This window comes from Camelus ferus, chromosome 5 (genome assembly GCF_009834535.1).
Source record: "Camelus ferus isolate YT-003-E chromosome 5, BCGSAC_Cfer_1.0, whole genome shotgun sequence".
Lineage (NCBI taxonomy): Eukaryota > Metazoa > Chordata > Mammalia > Artiodactyla > Camelidae > Camelus > Camelus ferus.
Genome location: NC_045700.1, coordinates 13,365,215 through 13,380,501, shown reverse-complemented (window position 1 = coordinate 13,380,501; position 15,287 = coordinate 13,365,215). Strand labels below are relative to the sequence as shown.

At 35.0% G+C, this 15,287-nt stretch overlaps 1 protein-coding gene across 1 annotated transcript in view; it reads left to right on the top strand.

Annotated features, from left to right (window-relative positions):
- The window catches only part of DPP10 (dipeptidyl peptidase like 10), a 558,453-nt gene that overhangs the window by 82,732 nt on the left and 460,434 nt on the right, over positions 1–15,287 (top strand). The gene's annotated exons all lie outside the window — the stretch shown is intronic.

The following is a 15,287-nucleotide window of genomic DNA, read 5'->3' as shown; positions in this document are numbered from 1 at the left end:
CAAGTACCACAGTACTTATCCTGCCATTCTTTCTCCTCATACCCAGTTCAACCTACTGGAAATGCCCAAGCTCTTTCTGTGCTTTCGTATCACTTTGTTGCAGCTTAAAGAGGATTTGCATTTTGGTGTGTGTCAAATATCAACACGTATGTTACAGGTACAGCCAATATTTTATTTCTTCGAGGAAACCAATTTGGACACTATAAAGAGAAACAGGAACAGAAGCATTAACCATATTCCACATTTATGAACTGTTGTTGACAGTTTTAAAATAGCTGGGTATTTTATTAGCTGATAAGATTTTAGAATAAGGGCATCTTGAATAGTGTACCCTTTTTCCTTTCAAACTGAAAACTGTGCACCTTCCTAAGAGTAGATTTTAAGTCACCCAAGGGATCAGGCTGAAAATTGACTTCTAGAGTCATTGCTCTGCAGGTTGTTGCTTTTTTTTGTTTGTTTGCTATTGAACACTCTCTTTTTCATGCTGCTGCTTCTTTTTTCAAACTGCTTTCAGAAATGTAGTGACAAGCTCTAAATTCTCACAGAAAGAATAGGCAGTAGAGATATTAGATACCATCGAACAACTGAGATGTCTTTTGAAAATATTTATCTGGCTAAACTAGAAACCTCAAAATCTACCTGAAAGCTAAAATATAAGTTGTAAAACAAAAACAGGTTCAAATAAGCCATAGGTGAAAAATATTTGAGTAGGAAAATATGAAAAAAAATATGGCAAAAACTTTGGATGATAATTTGATGGCTCCAGTAGAAGAATTAAGAGTGTCAGTGGTTTTTTTAATTAAAATTTGACAAATATTAAGCAAAATGTACAAATGAAAATTTAAGATAGGTATTGTAATTGGTAAAGATGACATTGGCATAATTTTTAAAAATCTCCATGAGTCCCATTGTGTTGAAAACAGTATTTTTATTTAATCAACAATACGTGCAAAATGTCATCTTGATAGTCCTTTTAGAGTTTTAATAAAAGATGCAATCAACGTAGGCATATATAGTCAACAAGTTATATTCATATGCTCTGGAAATAATCTGATAATGATGAAACATGTTTTAATAAAATGCTAACATAATAAAATTGAACAAAACAGCATCTCAAGTAAATGGATGTTACCGTTGCAGAGACAGATGGTATCGTTATAGATCATGCTGCTGCTTGTATCATCTTGGTGTAAGTGTTTTCTGCGAAAGGAATCAACTTCAGCACCTAGAACACACAATAGAAGCTTGATAATAGGTTGTTAGATGCAGAAATGAACATCGGATTGGCATAGTAATTGGTATTGTTAGACTGACAGACATTTTAGTGCCTAAATGGGACGCTCCAGGTTTTCCTTAGAAAAATAATCTTATTTGTATGGTTTGTAGAAATATTACAAATGAGCAGAAAAACTCTACTTTTGACCTAGAGTGTATGAATTTATTAAAGAATAAGTATGTCAGATTTATACTACTTTAAATTTTTTTTTTTTTTAGTTTTTAGTTTTCTTTAAATGGCAGTATTGTCAGTTTACAATGTTGTATCAGTTTCTGGTGTAGAGTGTAATGTCTCAGTCATAGCTATACATACATTTGATAGCCTTGACCTTCAGCCACTGCAAGATAAGAGGATAGAATTAAGGTTATTATGGATGCATGATCCAAATATTTCTTAGCTCAGGTATGACCCTAAATGGTAATAGGAAACAGAAATGCCTATCACATTTGCACTGTGATACTGAAGTAGCTGAAAGACAGGGCTTGCTTTGCTCGAACTTCCTGTTATTGCTTAGGTTAATTTGGTAAAAATGAGCTCGAACTTCCTGTTATTGCTTAGGTTAATTTGGTAAAAATGAACAAACAAACTTTTTGTTTAAAACACGTTTTTCTTTTATATAAGATGGCATTTTTATGATAGAGATAGATTTGGAGAGACAGGGAGAGAACACAACTTTGTATGAAATTTAGCTTTTCCCTTGATTTTTTAGAAATGTTCATCTTTCCCCTTTTAATGTAAGTTGTTTGGATGTTTAAGAGTGGAGTATATTTGTTTGCTAAAAGCAAAATTTTTCCCTTTTTATTTTTCCATTTATTCACTCCAAAGATCCACTTGAATTTACTCTTAGTACTTTCCTGTCTGACCAAGATTATCTATACTTTTTTTTTTTTCACAGTTACTTTGGGTGATTGGCTTTTAAAAGACAGACAAACAACTGGCATTCATGACTGCTTTCAGATCTCAAAGGTGGTATTTCAGAACATAGTACTAGAGATAAATAATATTTTTTAAAAAATCATTAAACTTATTGATGTTTTTCTAAAGCTCAATAGCAAACATTTATTTTAGGAATTGAATTTAGAACATGAGGCAAATTTGGCCGTTTTCCCAAACTGTTTTGAGTAGAAAGCCAGTGCAATGATTTTTATTAGGATTCCATGGACAAATAAATTTGGAAATGACAGAGTTAAGCCATGGTAGCTCTCCTGAGGAGGACCTGAGAGACTTCACTACACTAAGAAGCACCATGCATCCCCTAGCACCTTGGAAAGGTAGTGTCACACGGTGCATCAGTTGTTTGGAAAGGACGGAGAACTCCTGCCACTCTCTGTAGAGTATCCCAAGAAACCAGTTTTCTTGTGAGTACACTTTGGACCCCTAGTTAATAGTTATTATCTAAATCAGTCTTACATCTGAATGATAAACTTATTATATGTAATTAACAATACTTGAAAATACAGTCTAACTGTTGGATCAACTCATTATATTTTTAAAGGTGATTAAATATTTTGCTCTGATGTATGGAGATTCCTCAAAAGACTAAAAATAGACTTACGATATGATCCAGCAGTCTCACTCCTGGGCATATATCTAGAGGGAACCTTATTTGAAAAGATGCATTCACCCCACTGTTCATAGCAGCACTATTTACAATAGCCAAGACATGGAAACAACCTAAATGCCCATCGACAGATGGCTGGCTAAAGAAGCTGTGGTATATTTATACAATGGATTACTACTCAGCCATAAAAAATAATAAAATAATGCCATTTGCAGCAACATGGATGGACCTGGAGATTGTCATTCTAAGTGAAGTAAGCCAGAAATAGAAAGAAAATCACCATATGTAGAATCTTAAAAAAAGACAAAGTTACTTACAAAACAGAAACAGATTCACAGACATAGAAAACAAACGGTTAACAGGGAGGAAAGAGGTGGGAAGGGATAAATTGGAAGTTCAAGATTTGCAGATACTAACTAATATATGTAAAATAGATAAATAACAAGTTTCTACTGTATAGCACAGGAAACTATATTCAGTGTCTTGTAACTTATGGTAAAAATATGAAAACGAATATATGTGTATTCATGTATGACTGAAACATTGTGCTGTGCACCAGAAATTGACACATTGTAAATTGACTATACTTCAATATAAATATATATAAACAAACAAACAAGCAAACAAACAAACAAAAACTTTGCTCTGATGAATGCTACTACTTCATGATGAAGTTCTGCAACACCAGAACCTGCAGAATTAGTTTTATTAAAACTATTACATGGCCATCACTTCTTTCTTTCTCCCTAATTCTTAGGTGAAATCTGAGATCTGGTTTACTATTGCTCTAGTGGTATGGCCAGAGTACTTTTTCTTTCTTTTATTCTTCTTTTCATTTTGTTTAATCTTCAGAGAAGTTCTGGGATCCTCTGGAGCTCTGATGGGAAGAATTGTAGAGTGTATCCACTGCCAAGAGATGTGATAAAAAATTTACACAGTGGAAGCCTTAGTTAAATGAATTATTCATAGACAACTATCCATCCAGGCATTTGAAGTGTATGGCAATATGAGGGGTGGAAAAATAGAAAGAAAAATTACCAATCACCAACTTTTTAAATGGGAAAGTCTGAAATCCAGACAGAATCTGAATTTAACCGAGGCACATAGAAAGACACAATGCAGAATAATGAGAGAGCTTGCAAACTGTTTATGCACCCCATTATTTGATAAATGTATAATTGGCTGTCAATTAACAGCTGCAGAACCTTCCTTCTGGTCTTTCTCTCCCTTCATCAAACATAATAATATGTAGGGAACAAGCACATTCTGGTTTCTAATGTTAACCTTCCTCTGTAAGATTTCTCAGCACTTCAGGCAGGCAGAGCTGTATTCCCAGGATAGAATCCAATTTTGTTTTCTTTTATATTAGAAACAGTCCATTGCATCTTGACAAGGTATTTTGAACCAAAGAGAAAAGGTCAATGATTTAAACAAACTTTAGTAAAAGTGTATAGTTAGAAAGTTGTTCCTTGGCTTTCTGAAATGAATTTTAACAGCCACCTATAATTGAAAGCACATCATGCAGGGCCCTTCACAAAACAGACATTCAAAAACTGCAGGTTGACCTGTACTTCAGTGGAACTGTTTTATGCCTTTGAGAAGTTCCCTGGGATAAATCATGTGCTGACTATATTGAGTTCTCTGATTAAATAGTAATCTGTCTCTGTCTCTTTTCTCTCTCTCTAGCTAGCCATCCATCTATATGTGTGTTTATAGATATACACACACACACTCAAATATATTTTACATAATTTACCTATTGATGTATATTAATAAGTAGTATGTATCCAACAGTTGCTTACAGCCTGTGATTTCATATACCTTTTGCAAAAATTTATGAGGAAAACAGTGAAATTAATATTTTATATATGGCAAACCAAGGTTCAAGGAGTTTAAGGATTTTTTCCATGTTGACAGAGTCAGGGACAAAGTTCCTATATATGTCACTTTCATAGCAAATGCCAGCCTTTCTTTTTTTTATTCTGGTTATTATATGAAAATTGTGTAGACAGGTGTCTTTATAAACCCATGCCATAAGAACAATTCCTCAGATTGTGTCATATTCTTGGGGACAGAAACATCTTTCTTAAAACTCACCTGGAAGTACATCACACGTTCATCTCTTTTTTCTTAATGGATAGATGGAGACGCAGATTACAATTCTGCTTTTCTCTTGGCTTTTAGCATAGCTATTGATAACGCGAAAACTCTCAAGTGGCAAGTTGCCAGTTGGAGAAGAGGAAATAAAGATGTACAGAACCTGGCCAATTCAAATTTGAGATAATTGCCTTTTAAGAAAAGGAGAGTTCACTTAGGTGGCTAGTGAATGTTGTCATTGTCACTTGTGTCACTCAGGAGGATAATTTGTAAGTGGTTGGTGGAGAATCACAGGCTAGAATTTGCACTCTTCTCTGAAACACAGCAAATATATTGGGGTGAGTGAATCTTCCCTGCTTTTTTGTCTAAGAAAAAAGATGCTTTTCTAATTCCACAAATGTGTTTTTGGTTTGTTTATTTGTTTTTGTTGTTGTTGTTGGTGGTGGTGGTGGTGATGTTGGTGAGGGCAAGGAATTAGGTTTATTTAGTTATTTTTAAAATGGTGGTACGGGGGAAGGAACTCAGGACCTCATGTATCCGCTGAGCATGCGCTCTGCAACTTGAGCTACACCTTCCCCCTCTAAATGATTTTTTTTTTTCTAAATATGGGCCACATACAAGAATCTAAAGCTACTCATGCTAGGGAGAGAAAAATACTGAGCTGTGTGTTCAAGGGGAGACTCACAGGAATTGGTATGTTAGTGAGAAAGGCGGCTTTACTTTGGGGGACTTGATGCTGCTCTGAGACACAGCCGCTGTTTAGATGGATTATGCTGAGATGTCTGTAAGATGCTCAGTGAGATACAATCACCTTTATTGGTGGCACTGTAAAGGCAAGCATGGGAGATTTGGGCAAGATTTCCTCTTTTCAGAGACACAGTTATCATTTTTCTTTATTTCTCTTTCCTTAAGTAGGTGCTAATAATGTTTCTGATTCACTGCTGTTATACTCCTAGGATTGCATTAAAAGGATAATTGTATAAGGCTCGTGGCGAAGATGTCCTGCTTTTGACCTATGCCCCTTTATTTTTAGAATGATCCAAAAGATATTTCAGCACAGCAGTACATGCCAACAGAATTTTAAAGTCTACATTTTAAAAAAGTCATATTCTTTTCCTGATTTCCCCCAAAGACATCCTAAAATGAATTTCTTGAGCAATTTCAGTAAGGTTAAAAAAAATAAAAGCAATAAGATAAAGACATAAATTATACTTTGTATCATTTTCCGAATACTTATAACTTAGATATTAAGAAAAATCATGAAGTAAATACTTTAAAAATACTTTCCATTTTCTTTCCTATCTCAGAATTGGGATAAACAGCTTCTGTAAACTAAAGGAGTTAATGTGTTCTCTGTTCTCTATGAATAGACAGTCTTGGAGGATCTGACCCTGTGTTTCTTAGAGACCAGGCAGATAATCTAGTGCAATGCAATGAATCACTGTATAAAACGTCTAGCCTTTAAGGGCAGTGCGTTTGGAATACTACACCATCTTTTAGCGCAATGTACTTTCTGATGTTACTCTAGGGATCTGAAAGAGTGAGAATGATACTTAAATCCTGCCAGGTTCTTTCTCTCTCTTTTTTTTTTTTCCTGTACTCAATAGCACTTTCCCTCTACTCTATACATGCTATTATGTTATAGGGGAAAATGTTTTAGAGCAAAGTCATTTGGGCACTTCAGTCACTATGTCCCCTTGGATCCTTATAAAGAATAACTAGTTTCGTAATAAAGGCCATTCTGGAGAGATAGGTACACTTCGTTGGAATTCCTCATATTCTCTGTTGGCTGTTGAAACTGAGTGAAAATACAGCATAACTTGAGAACAACTTATGTTACAGTATTTCTTTTTAAATAAATTTAATTTGTTGTTATGAAGCATACCACATAAACAAAATACTATGTGGTATGTGTGTGGCCATTTTGAAGTACTGATTTTTAACTTTCCTAAAGTGTGTGTAATTGACATTGTAGGTTGCTACAACTTCTTTTGTTAACGTTATCATAAAAAACTAGGGTTGGCAGAGATACGGGACAGTACTGACTACCAGTCAGCCGCCGTGACCAGCAGATGTTTTGATGCTGTACAGTCTGATAGGTTGGTTAAGACTGTAGCTTGGGAGATAGGAGTGGGTTCCAATCCCATTCAAGCATCTCTAGTTCTGTACAACCTGGGGCATGCCACTTTTCCTTTCTAAGGTTTATTTCCCTACCCGATCAAACTTCGAAATAATACTTACCTTGTATTGTAAGGTGAATTTCAGTGCAATCATGCATGTGCATAATGAAATACTCCACAAAACTAAGTGTCATGATTGCTTCTTATGATAATGTCACTTGGAGCACCGTCTGCTCACTGCTTTTGATGTGAAGCTGTCCCTGTGTGCTTTGTTTAGAGGCTGAGCTCTTCATTTCTGGAACAACTATTGATTCCACCATTTATTTGCTTTTTAAATTCATTATTATGGTTGCCTTTTGAGTCTGGCTAATCAGAAGCTTTTTTTTTTCTTTTTTAAACAATTTTAGAGGTTATTTATATACCACAAAACCAGTTTAAAGTATATAATCCAGTGGGTTTTACAGAGTCGTGTTGCCATCACCATAATGAAATTATAAAACCCTTAGAAGAAAAATACAAGGGTGAATCTTTGTTGTCTTGGGTCACATAGTTATTTCCTAGATTTGACACCGGAAGCACCAGCAATAAAGTTTAAAAATATAGGTAAGTGCTGTTTTATCAGAATGAAAACCTTTGTGCTTCGGTGAACACCCCACCAGATCAGATTCTTAGGCCAAATGACTGATCCAAAAACTGAATTGATTAGTCTGGGGATGGACATTTAACCCAGGATAGGTAGACACAGATTTTCTCATGTAAGAATTTGAGACAGATACAAGGAACTATGATGAAGGGAATCTCGGTGAATTCTTTAACTTCTAAACTTTAGAAAACTGCATTCACTATAGTTGACTCACTGTGTGGAAGGAGGAGCCAGAAAGTCAGTGAAGGAAAAGAAAAAGGAGGAAGAGGAGGAGGTGAGGAGAGTTAGGTCTAGGGGAGTTCTGGTCGAAATGTTGGGCGTCTACATGACGAGGAACTTGTGCTGGAACGTGATCGTTCAGTAGACACTTCCTTTTGATATAGCAGGAGTTGCCCAATTAAAAAAAAAATCACTTGATTACATTTTATACAGTCTTATCAGGGATCAGCTTTTTGTGTGACAGTCTTCTGTGTTATTAGAACATAAGATTTTTTGAAAGTATTTCTTGTATCTTTCCTACAACTTTATGTCTAATGGCAGCAAGCCACTTGCCCTGATCGTGCTCAATGAGTATTGAGTGTTGATTGAATTAACTATGGAAGCGTGAGTACAGTACAGGATCTTGAATTTGGGATTATATGATGTGTGAGGGAAGAAAATGAAGTGACATGGTGAGAGATGTGTCTTTAGGATCAGCAGGCCTGTGTGGAAACTGACATTTTTAATAGTCTTAGAAATAATAACTAGTAATGAAAACTTTATTACTCTCTTACTAAGATATGGACAAAAATGTTAAATCTATGTCTTTTACTTTCACGCATGTAGGTGAAAATATTGGTAAAGTTACAGAAAAACAATTTTATCTATTTAAAAAACTCTGGAAATCTTGAATGTTAGACTTAGAAATTCATGCTTTTCCTAGGAGAACTGTGACTTCTTCATACCTGTTCTATTAACCGGTCTCATGATTCATTGGCCACCTTTAAGATTTCTCACACTGACCAACGTCATGCTGATGAGACGGACACTCATGAAATAGTTTGCACTGGGAACCTATTTCACTACAGAGCAAGATGTCACATTTGCTATTATATATTCCACATGTATTGAGGAGTTGTCTTTTGAAGATTTCTTTAGTTCACCTGGGACAATTAGCCTTTGTTTCAAGGTTTGAAAAAAACGATTTTCTCCACTTAATGTGTTCTATTACAGATATTCTGCCTCTTGGATTTATGAGAGAGAATTGCTATTTTAATCTTGGTTTTCTGGGAAAGGTTATATGAGGAAGTGCCTTGAATATCCTAAATCTATGGCTAACATTATATTTTTGTTATTTGATTTTTTTCATATTCATTAAAACATGAGAATTCTATCCTATCTCCCATAAAAGCTATAATTGAAATAACTATGTCCATAAAAAGTGGAAAGGTTAATCATATGGAGATGAAACTGGAATTCAGCCCCTATAAACAATATGCACTTTTTGTGTTTGCTTGCTTTTTTTTTTTTTTTTTTTGTCACCTAAACCATGAATGAGAGTTTTAATTTTTTACTTTTTATCTGGTTGCTTCTAAACAGATCTTCACTGTATCCTCTAAACTTCAGTTTTCTCTCACTGTTTTCACTCTTGGAATAAAGTGGAGTTTCTTGCATTATTTCAGTGGAAACTAGAAATGGATGCCTTAATGAGGCAACTCCTGATTCCATTTCAGGACTCAGTAAAATTTTGGTTTTCCATTTCAGAAGCAAAGATAATCCCCTGTGCTTGCTGGCGTGTGTTTCAGAGACTTAAAATTTTTTTTTCTCTTTCTACTAGTTAGAAGTGAGGCAGAATTCCCATAGAGTAATTGTATCTGAGACACCACAAACATGAAAACTTCACAGAAAAGGATGCTTCTTCCTCCGTGGAGTTCATTTGCTCATAGCTGCTATGCATGATCGATGCTGGTTTGAAATGGAGCAGACAGTATATCTGTGCCTCTTGGTAAAATCACATGAGCCCACCAGAAATAGAAGGTATCTATAGGAGTGAACATAACTTCTTATTTCTAAAAAGTATGTATGATCATACAACTCTTCTTGTTTTAACTGTTACTGAAATTAATGATATTTTGCCTCTATCAGTGCCTAACAAAGGAAAGTATTCAATAAATATTAGTTGGATTAATGGATACTTTAGTCCACATAGTGTAAGCCATCAGATATAAATATACATGGTCATTATTCCAATGCAAAAAACAAACAAACAAAAACACCCACTGGATATCTTAAAATATCATAAAATTAAAGGCGGGAAATTTTTGCTGTGCTTTATAATTATAAAAATAGGGTCTGTTCTGAGGTTGCGTTGGACCTGTAGGTTGCTTTGGGCAGTACAGCCATTTTGATAACGTTGATTCTTCCAATCCAAGAGCACAAGATATCTTTCCATTTCTTTGTATCATCTTCAATTTCCTTCATCAGTGTTTTACAGTTTTCGGAATATAGGTAACCTCCTTGGTTAAGCTTATTTCTAGGTATTTTGTTATTTTTGATGCAATGGAAATATTTATGCCACTTATAAAATTCTGGTTTTTGGAACTGAAAAGGAAAAAGGAAAAAAAAAGTTAATGAAGGGCTGCAAATGGCAAAATATATGTATTTTATTACATATATGTGCTGCATCTTCTTTATACATTTATCTATTAATGTGCACTTAGGATGCTTCCATATCTTGGCAATTATAAAGAATGTTGCTGTTAAGAACAGGGTGTATGTATCTTTTTAAATTAATTCTTACTTTGTGGTTGGCTTTATTCCTTTGATAACTATGTAAGTTTAAAAAGCTAAAGCTCTGAACGTTCTTAGAAACAATCAACAGTACATATATGTAAATAAAAACAATATGTGCAGTATATTGTGTATATGTATTTACATGCAATATATTGTATATATCAAATTGTAACAATTCTTCCTAATAAAATTGAAAAAAAAAATAGGGTCTGTTCACAATAAAATATTCAAAAATACCAAAATGTTTATAGGGTAAGATGACATTTTAGGAATTTTAGAATCCTAACTGGGGAATAATCTTTAAGTTTATTATTGATTTTTAGATATGTATTTAAAATTTACTGCCTTGGTGTTATTATATTGATAAAAATGTGATTATTTGCAGTGTATTCTTCAGTTTGAGTTGGAGGTGAGGAAATTGTTTAAAGGAGAAAGAGAATCCATTTTGTACTTTCTCACATGCTAAAATGTTTGTATAAACAAGCAATAACCCAAATAACCTTAGTATTTGTAAAAAAGAGATATGAGCCCTGCCAACTTGTAACATATACTTTAATAAGTGAGTTTAAGAAAATAAATATACATCAGACAGAATTGCATGCTATAGTTATGGTTAGCTTTATTGATGTATTTCCTTACAATAAAATTCACCCATTTAGATACACAATGTGATTAGTTTTGACAAATCTGTATAAACCTATAACCATAATGGATATTATTTATAAAGTGTTTCCATCATTCAAGGATTTTATGTTTTCTTTTAAAAGTTTTGTGGTTGAGCTTTTATAGTGAAGTCTTTAACACTTCCAAGTTAATATTTTTACATGGTATAAGGTAATGATTATGGATTATTATTTTGTATATGAATAGCCAGTCATTCCAGCATCATTTGTTAAAAAGTCTATCCTTCTTTTCCAAATACTTTGGCACTTCTGTGTGGGTTTGCCACTTTTTGTGTGGGTTTATCTTTGGCATTATATTCTGTTCCATTCACTTATGTATCTCTCTTGACCCCAGTGCCATGCGGTCTTGATGACTCTAGTTTTATAGCAAGTCTTGAAATCAGGTCGTACAAATCCTCCTGCTTTGACCTTTTTTAATGTTGGTTTGACTATGTAGGTTCTTAGCACTTAAATATAAATATAATAACCAGCTTGTCAATTTCCGCACACACGAAAAAGCCTTCTGGTATTTTGACGGAGATTGCATTGAATCTATAGATCAATATGGAAAGAAATGATATCCTAGTAATATTGAGTCTTCCCAACTGATAACCATAGCATACATCTCATTATAGATCTCATTTATTTTGATCCTCATTCATTTCTCCCAGTGAAAAGTAGTTGTCGGCTAACAAATTTGGCACATAAGTCATTAAATCTATCCCTAAGTACTTTATATGTCTGATGCTATTGTAAATGGCCTTATTTTAACACACACGTATATATACACACACATTATACACACACTTGATTTTCATGTAATATCAATATATAAAAGTCAATATCCTCTGACTTTGCTAAACCTGCTTACTAGTTCTAGGACTTTTTTCGATATTCACTGGAATTGTTTTTCTGTGTAGACAATCATGTCATGTGTGAGTAAAGACAATTTTATATTATCCTTTCTAATATCTGAATGGCTAGTATTAATATGTTTTTCCCCCTGAGGGTGCCATTTGCTTTTGGTTTCTGAAAGTAGAAATATTCATGAAATATTCATGGAATATTTTTTCCCTGAATCCCCTTCTCACTAATATTACAGAGCTATATTTATTACATTTTATATTTATAATGTCTCACCTACAAAAAAAAGAAATTACAGGCCAGGGACTTTCAGGAGACCAAGTCTTTCGTTTGGTGTTTAGAGCCGTGAGGGTTTGCTCCTCAAAGAATCTTATCCGGGAGGTGACCTTCCTCCACAACTGTAGCATCTCACCACCTAACTTTCCCTCCAGTGTCCCAGAGCCCAGTTAAATATCACAGGAGAGGCAAGATACCCTTTGTTTAGAGATAGAACATGATGCCCACATTTAAGCTCTTATTTTAAACCAACAGCATTTGGAGATTTTGAGATTTTTTTTTTTTCACTTTAAGTCTCTTCACCAAAATACCATTCCTGTCTTGTACCTAATTTTCTTACCACTTTGACAGCAGAGTCTTGACTTAGTCTTTAAACATAGACACTCTTTTGCCGCCCCCCCCCCACCCCTTTCTGACACGTTTGAATCAGGATTACATCTGTATGGGCATTTACAATCTGATTTGGACATTTGAATATTTTCTAATTTCTAATGAGCCCCATTCACGTGCCTTTCTTGGATTGGATGCTGTCATCTGGCCGTGCTTTTTTCTCTCGGCTCTGATACTAGCTCACTGTTTCCAATTCTAATCTCGTTTCTGGTCCTGGCCTCTTTCCCAAGTGCAAAGACAGTACACTGCTACGTTGTGGGGCTGCCCAGTGGATGCAGACCACCCCGTCACAGAACTGTGGATAACCGTCTTGAAGCGCACAGGAATAATATCATCACCTTAATGACTCACACTTTATAATCAGATTGAAATTAGTGAATGTAAAAAATTGTGATCCAAATTGTGATTTTTGGATGGAGAGTTCTACTGAAATTCTAGCAGCTAAGAAGTGATTCCTACTGCAGGTGTATGTTGGTTCAGTCTCCACATGCTAATGAGTATTTTAACTGTGTTTATTATTTATTGTTTTATATTGGTCGAGTCTGTTTTTTCTAAGTCCAAATAATAAGTCACTCTTGGTAACTATTGCTTGTGTATCGTAGGTGTGGAGTATATGGTTCAGTTTTATTAGAGGTTTTGATGATTGAGTTTTACTCTAAACTCAGTGTTTAAATTCAATGTGCCATTACTGGGTGCGGGAGGGATCAAATAACCAGCATTGATTTCTAATCAGCGTCGACTGAAATAAATGCGCAGCCTAAAAGTTGAGAGTTATGTTTTATTTGGCGGGAGGACTCGAGCCGGGACGACAGCCTCTCAGATCACTCTGAGGGGCTGCTCCGAAGAGGTAGGGGAGGAGCTAGGATATATAGGAGCTTTACAACAAAGACCAGGTAGTTGGAACAATAAAAGATTACTTGTTATCTAAAGAAAACCAGGCATCTCAAGTTAAAGAATTTAGCACTTTTCTATGTATGGGAGGAAGCAAACATTTAGGCTCATTGAATTCATTCAATTGACAAGCACTTAGCTCTCTGGGGCCAGTATCCTGTCCTTTCTTATTCTGAGTCCCCTCAGGGTGCACCGTTGTGAGTGGCTGCAGAGGCGGGGCTGCAGGCTTGTCTTCCCTGGAGGGTGGCGGCAGCGGCTGATGACTTGATGGCTTCAGCATTCTTTGCTTACTGATATGGTTTGCAGTATTTTTCATTCACATCAGTTTGACCATCACTAAAAAGTGTGGTTCCATGTGTATATATATGATATTGGGTTGTGAATTTTTTTAAAATTACAAGCAAAGTAGCTGTCAGTTTTCTCCTCAATATCAAAAATCTAAGAATTCACAGAAAGGAGGAGAATCTGCATCAATTGCTGAAAATTTTTGTGTAGTTTCTATGTAATCATGGCTGTTAATGACATATTCTATTAATTTTTAGTGACAGATGCAAATGACTTTCACAATAAACCTGTTCTCTGTTAACACACTGAATTGTTTAACCTGGTCATGTTTCTTTTAAACCAATTAAACAGAGAGGGCCCATCAACTTATAAATAATGCATTATCTTTCAAAAGCCCTATTCAGTTTTTGTTTATAATCACTAAGTGGTCCTAGTGAGTCAAAATATGACCTCATATTTTAACCTGTCAGACCTTTAGACACCAAGTAATTATTCCTGCACTTTTAATTAATGGCACATAATATCTGTGAGGCAGATATGTTAACAGATTGTGACAAAATAAAACAAAACTAGCTTTTGGCTCAGTGGGAAAGGGAAAAGTAAATGTATTTTTGTTGTTGTTGTTGTTGTTGTTGTTAGAAGATAAACTCTTACAATGTTACTTTAGAAAAATGAGATGCTTCCAAAATAGGTTCAAGACAGAGGAAACCTATGAGTTAAAATGTATGTTTTATAAACCTCTACATCTAGGTGTGTTGACTGAAAGAAAACACACAACCTAGAAGTTGAGAGTTGTTTTATTCAAGGAATCATACTGAGGACAATAACCCAGGAGACATCCTGTCAGATAACTCTGAGGAACTCTGAAGAGGTAAGAGAGGAGCCAGGATTTATAGGAGATTTTTGCTGGGGAAAACTAAACAAGAATATCAAAAGATTACTGCTAATCACAAAGAACAGACATCTCAAGTTAATGATTTTAATATTTTCTATGTATGGGAAAATGCAGGAATCCAGGCTCATTGGCGTTTTCCTTAGATACACATCTCAACTAAGGCCAGTATCCAAAGCACAGAATACTTCCTATTTTCCTCCATCCTGAATGTCCCTCAGGATGCACCTTTGGTGGGCTGCAGTGGCTAATGACTTGATCCTTGTAGAACTGGGATGGCAGGCAGCATTCTTATTTACTGGGTTGGCACGCAACAAACCTTGCCTGCCATTCCAGTAGGTACAACACAGAGGAAGGGGCTCCCATTAGGATCAGTGGGGTAAATGTATCTAAATCAATTTCAGATTAATATCTTACTTTATCCCTTAGATCATTTCTCTTTATTCTTATTTCCTTTAAAATGTAGCATTCTCCAAAACTGCAACCATTGCACATTTATATCAGATTCTCAGCTTCTCAGTGGTCTATCTTTTCCATTGTGTTTTAATATCTAAAGTG